The sequence below is a fragment of the Phocoena phocoena genome, chromosome X (genome assembly GCF_963924675.1).
Source record: "Phocoena phocoena chromosome X, mPhoPho1.1, whole genome shotgun sequence".
In the NCBI taxonomy this organism is placed as follows: domain Eukaryota; kingdom Metazoa; phylum Chordata; class Mammalia; order Artiodactyla; family Phocoenidae; genus Phocoena; species Phocoena phocoena.
Window position 1 is genome coordinate 100970169 of NC_089240.1, and position 4467 is coordinate 100974635.

General features: G+C 46.8%; 1 non-coding gene across 1 annotated transcript; it reads left to right on the forward strand.

Annotated features, from left to right (window-relative positions):
* The first annotated feature begins 764 nt into the window (after positions 1-764).
* LOC136143165 (small Cajal body-specific RNA 20) lies at positions 765-908 on the forward strand. Its single transcript, XR_010657862.1, has one exon. It is a non-coding gene; the product is annotated as a small Cajal body-specific RNA 20 (non-coding RNA).
* The last annotated feature ends 3559 nt before the right edge of the window (positions 909-4467 follow it).

The following is a 4467-nucleotide window of genomic DNA, read 5'->3' on the forward strand; positions in this document are numbered from 1 at the left end:
AGGTCTGCGCCTCCCAAGCCCTGGCCAGACCTGACTGTGAACCCAGCCCGTGGCCTTAGGCCGTCAGCACTGCTTTCCAGACCCCACCACCAGCTCTGCAGCCCGTGTCCATCACTGCCCTCACACACGCTCTCTGCAGCAAAGCTAGTGAACCCATCCCGATTCTTCTTTTTCTCTCTTTCTTTCTTTTCTTCTTCTTTCCCCCCACAAATACTCCTTTGATTTAACTTAGGCTTTTCTATAGTCTCAAATAATCACTCCTGATCCTTTGACTCACAAACTACTCATCACTGGAAGAGCATAAGTATTTCACCTTACCACAGGTAAGAATCCTGCCTGAACTAAGAGTCATCCTCCACTACCAACAAATTCCACACACCCCATCTCTTCCTAACAGTACCACGAAAAGGAAGAAAAGCCTCAGGTGTCAGAAATTCCTCAAGAGACATTTCATGAATGCATTTGGTTGTCTCAAAACTTTGAAGGTGTGAGGAATCCTCACGGCGTACGTTCCACTCTGTATAACTCTTTTCCACCTTTCTCAGGTCGGTGAAACTTTGTTTGAAATTGTTGTTTTAGTTTGTTTTGCTCTTTAGACATATTTCAAAGGTTGCAACTCGCCCTCCCACCTCCACTATAATGCAAAACCTACTATGTTAGCAACGCTCTCAGGCTGGCATATCAAAGAATTCCAGAAAATGAGGATTTAGGGCTGCCACTCTCTCCACTACTTTACCAAACACTTAGAAACTCCAGCAGGAGAGGGCCTCTCTCCCATGGGGCTGTGTGTGGGGTGGAGGGGACCTCTTCTCCTCAGCCCTTGGGCTGGAAGCGCAGATCAGTCCTGGGGGAATCCCTGACGGGGCTGCCATGAGCTGGGCAGCCTTGTTTTCCTACCTCAGACGTTTGTAGTTGCTGGGAGCCCCTACTTGGTCTACACCAGGCTGGGCCTTATGTGGCAGCACTGGGCATGGGGCCTCTGGCTTTCCTTCCCAGGACACTGCCAGGCTCTCATGGGCTGATCCTGGCCTAGGTTGTCCCCAGGCAAGGACGTATGCACCCCCAACAAGTGATCACCTACTGTACAGACACCCGCCAGTGAGGGGGCCTCTCACCTCCTGCCCTCCTAGACACAACTGCTTGTTCCCGGCGGATGTCACCTGGAACGGGGTCCAGGCACGGAGGCTGTTGTAGAAGGGCTTCTGAGGCCACCTCAGTTGGGGGGAAGCTCACCGTTTTCCCTGCCTGGTTTGACCTGGGCGCCAGCCAGGCCGCTCCAGCCCTCAGCCCCCAGCTGTGTCTCCTGCACAGGGTCCCGTGCAGGATTGTGAGGCGGGGGTGGCGAGGAAGAGCCCTGAGTGGGTGCTGGAGAAGAAGGGCACCGCGGGCGTCAGGGCAAGGAAGTCAGACCTGCCCCTCAGCACACTGGCAGCAGCTCAAGCCCTGCCCTAGGCAGCTGCCTCCAGTGGGACAGCTCGGGGACCCAAAGCCTGTGAGCTGTGCCACCCAGCCCGGGCCCTCGCCTCTGGAAAGTGTTCGACATTCAAGTGCCTCCTTCATCAGCTGACAAAATGGTGTTTTACAAAAGTTCTAAAAGATTCTAAAGTCCTAAAAGTATTTTCTTTGCTAACCAAAGTTCTGAGAGCATCTTATTTTGTTCTAAAAGCAAGAAACCACTCTCTGTGGAAAAGATAACAAAAGAACAGCTGCGGGAGGAGCAGACTTGGACTCTACGCTCTCCCCTCCGCATCAGCGTCACCTTCACTAAACATACATCAGTTGCTCGTCTGTTGTGTTCTGAGTGTGAATTATCCCCTCACTCTAATGCCTAAGTATTCACATATTCACTCCTTATGCAAAGCATTTATGCCTGGTTTTAAATAACTTAATATAGTTGGGCTCCTCGGTGCATTAATTTGAATAATTGCCACTTCAGACTTAACCTCAGTGTGACTCCACACAGAAGTGGTACCTAAAGGATGCCAGTGTTAGAAGGAATTGAACGTGTGTGTGTGAGTGTGTGTGTAGAATTCAGAGACATATAATGTATAAGTTTATATAGGTAGAGTCTATACAAAGATATATATATATGTATATATATATACACACACACATATATGTATATATATACACACACATATATATATCTGTGTGTATATATATGTATACACCTTTGTATAAACTATACCTATATACATACATTTGATTATGGATCTCTATCCATCTACTCAAGCACATATGAAGTCAATTGCTCAACAATAGGTTCTTACAGGACTAAAGACGCAGACCTCCTAGAGAATGGACTTGAGGATACGGGGAGGGGCAAGGGTAAGCTGGGACAAAGTGAGAGAGTGGCATGGACATATACACACTACCAAATGTAAAACAGCTAGTGAGGAGCAGCCGCATAGCACAGGGAGATCAGCTCGGTGCTTTGTGACCACCTAGAGGGGTGGGGTAGGGAGGGTGGGAGGGAGGGAGACGCGAGAGGGAGGAGATACGGGGATATATGTATACATATAACTGATTCGCTTCGTCATAAAGCAGAAACTAACACACCATTGTAAAGCAATTATACTCCAATAAAAACGTTAAAAAAGTGTACAAGGCAAAAAAAAAAAAAAAAAAAAGAATAGGTCCTTAAAAGGTGTACAAACATTTTAAGTTTATTGTCTGTATGCCTTCTTCATATTCATTTGCATCAACATTTATGTAATTGCTGCCCAGGGCTTGGGAACCAGGCTACAAAGCCTTTTCCCCTGCACGCCATCAGCTATTGAGCTAAGTGGTGGGTATAGTTACTGTCTGTGAAGTTTTGGTGTCCTAGAAATTAAACTTCTACCTGTGAGTGCCAAGATAATCTAGCATGAATTCAAATTATACAAAGAGCAGGACTCTGCACACTATCTACAGTATGTGGAATATAGTACTTGTAAAAGAAATTATAGGATAAGAAACTGAAAAGGTAGTTTTCATTATCACCCTTGGATGTTAGACAAGGTTATAGTTCAGTTTAATTTGTTTCAGTTTTGCTTTCTTCATCATCTCCATGTAAATTACAATGATAATCTGTTACTTTTGTTCTTGAGTGTTTCTTTGGGGAAGGCCAATAAGAACTCCCACGCACACCTGAGTCATCTTTAAGTCCACTTCTTCAAGTATGCTTCCAGATTTGTATTGAAAGTAACATCTACCTTCTTTGAACTCCCATATTACTGCTTTGTTACTCACCTGTGGCATTTGTCTTGTTCCAGAATATATGTGACTTTAACTCATGTATTTTCTTTCTCTCCATGACTTGCTTATGTCTTTCTTTGGCCCTCATTTATAGTACATGGACAATGAATTAAAAAATTATACACACACACGGACACATACACACACTAATGATAGGGAGGAAAAGGATGATAACTATGAGGAAGGAGAGAGAAAGAGGAGAGAAGAGCCTTTGCAATTCAGACTTCCAGGGCAGCTCCACACACAGTGCTTCAGACACAGAGGAGAGCACGTTGCTGATCTGTTTCTCCACCCCCATGGAAGGCCACCAGCTAAGTGCTAGAGCCTTTCTGGGAAGATCTTTGCTACCTCAGAGTCTGTCACTCACGACTGCCAGATGGGCTGGGAGGAAAATAAGAGAATGGAGCCAACACTGGACAAGCTCAGCTAGTAAAAGTCCCCAGGCTCAGTGGCCTTAGTCAAGGCCATCCACCCTTCTATATTCACTTTCAACCAATCAACAAGTCCTTACTGAATGCCCGCTATGTACACAGCACTGCTCTGGGGTACTGCATGGGGAATGCTAACAAGTGTGTCAAGTGCCAGCTTACACCGTAACTGAGAAGTCACAAAATGCACATACGTGTACATACATATTACATTCACCCATGGACACACACACACACACATACATACACCGTTCATGCTTCCATACATTTAAGACTGACTCGCAATGGAAGCAATGTGTGATAGGGATCCAATGAATTGGTCCCATTTCAAGAGCAGTAAGAGCTCAGAAGATGAGAGTACTGTGGCTTCCTTCAAGAGATGGGGATTGAGCTAGAACTTGAAAAATCTGAAAGTTGACAGGAATTAGCACGTTGCATTTCTTCTACCATCGAGTAGACTAGAAGCAAATAGCTTGGGCTTCCCTGGTGGCACAGTGGTTAAGAATCTGCCTGCCAGTGCAGGGGTCACGGGTTCAAGCCCTGGTCCAGGAAGATCCCACATGCCGCGGAGAAAATAAGCCCCTGCGCCACAACGACTGAGCCTGCGCTCTAGAGCCGGCGAGCCACAAGTACTGAGCCCGCGTGCCACAACTACTGATGCCTGCGTGCCTACAGCCCATGCTCCGCAACAAGAGAAGCCACCGCAATGAGAAGCCCGCGCACTGCAACAAAGAGCAGCCCCTGCTCGCCGCAACTAGAGAAAGCCCGCACGCAGCAACGAAGACCCAATGCAGCCAAACAA